The following is a 1,865-nucleotide window of genomic DNA, read 5'->3' on the forward strand; positions in this document are numbered from 1 at the left end:
ATATATGATATAATTTTTTTATAGCATCTAATCCAAATCCGTCATTTTATTCCTTGTGGGTGTTATTGATAACCAAACGATGAGTTATTAAAAGAAGAGTAAAATGCATACCTCCTTCAAACTAATATTCAATTTGTAATGTCTTTTTGGAACTAAAGATTGTATCAATGTCTTCTTAAACAAAATTTTACAAGACAAAATGAGTAAATTACAAATTTTTGATATGAAAATTTCTAATTTGGTAGGGGAAACGCATGTATCTATTAGATGCAAACGTCTATTATTCACTCTTAATGAACTACCTTAAAGAGAGAAAAATCAAACCGTTAACAAACTATAGGGCTAACATTTATCCTTAATAATAGGGGTGCAAAGGTGGGCGGTTATTAATCGTCTCTTAACTGCTAACCGCTTTTGAAAGCGGTTATGAAAAACCGTTAACTGCCTAGGCGGTTACGATTAGCAGTTTTAGAAAAAACTAAAAAATTAAATAAATTAATTAAAATTTAATTAAAAAAAAAATTACGCCGTTTTTATGGTAATATGATAATACCATAAAAATTTAGAAATGATGTTGTATCTAGTAGGGTATTATCATCTTACCATAAAAATGGCATCATTTTGGGTTGTTTTTGTTAGTTTGTTTTTGTTTTAGTTTTTAAATTAACTTTTTAATTTTTTTTTTTTTTTTTCAATCGAGTAGCGGTTATTAGGGTTATTAACCACTAATTACCAGTTAACCACCTAGGCTTTCACCCCTAATTAATATTGTATCTCTGCTCTCCACTGAACTGATGTCCCCCCTTATGAAAGATGAAAATATGACTAGGTTACAAGGAGTAATAATATAAGGAGGACTAAATTCTTTCAAATTTGATGTGGCATTTAAAATCACTAATAGATCAAAATTCAATAATAATCATCAAAAATTAAATAGTAATTTTAAAAGTCACATAATATTTGGGAAAACTCTAAAAAAACTCTAATCCTCCTTATATCATTACTTCATACAAAAAATTGGCATTATTGTGTTTATCCTTATCACTTAATTTTGATTAAAACAGATATAATTATAATAGATGTTATGACAAAGGGTAACATAGAATACATCTTCTGTGCACCTGAACTTAGGCCCTCGCCCTAAAAAACTATAAAGAAATGAGACGTGATTGAGAGAATGCGGCATGTTTAGCACGCCGTGAAGGAAATTTTTTTTAAAAAATATTTTAATACAAAAAAAAAAAAAAAAAAAAAAATTGCACTGGCGTGCTTTGCACGCCAAGTGCCCTTTTGTTTCACCCTAAAGAAATAAGCCGGCCCATAACTTGCGCAATCAGTAAAACAGACAACGTTGCTCAATTATTAGACGAAAAATTTAATGTTTAACATTGGAGAAAATTTTAACACCTACTCCTTTTTTTTTTGGGCTCCGTACACCTACTCATTGAATTTTTTTTTCATGGATAACGTCCACAATCAATAAAATAGGCAACTTTGCTCAATTATTACAAGAAAAATATAATTCGTAACATACGACAAAATTTCAGCACCTACTCATTAATTTTTTCAAGGCTCCATGCACCTACTCATTAAAATATATCAAAATTTAAATAGGGCATAAGTTGACTTACACTAGTTCACATAAGGGGAATCATAAGAGCACTCTTTACAATCTCACCAAAATCAGTTTTTGATTATTTTGGTGAGATAATTTGATAAAAATGGTTAAAATTTTTTTATGTTTCTGTTTCCTCCTTTAACAGTTAAAGAAAAACAAATATTGGAAAACAAATATTTAAATAGAATAGTAAAAGTAGATGGTTAAAATAGTGAGGTTGTTAGAGATACTTTAAAAAAATGTGTAG

The sequence above is a fragment of the Corylus avellana genome, chromosome ca10, assembly GCF_901000735.1.
Source record: "Corylus avellana chromosome ca10, CavTom2PMs-1.0".
In the NCBI taxonomy this organism is placed as follows: domain Eukaryota; kingdom Viridiplantae; phylum Streptophyta; class Magnoliopsida; order Fagales; family Betulaceae; genus Corylus; species Corylus avellana.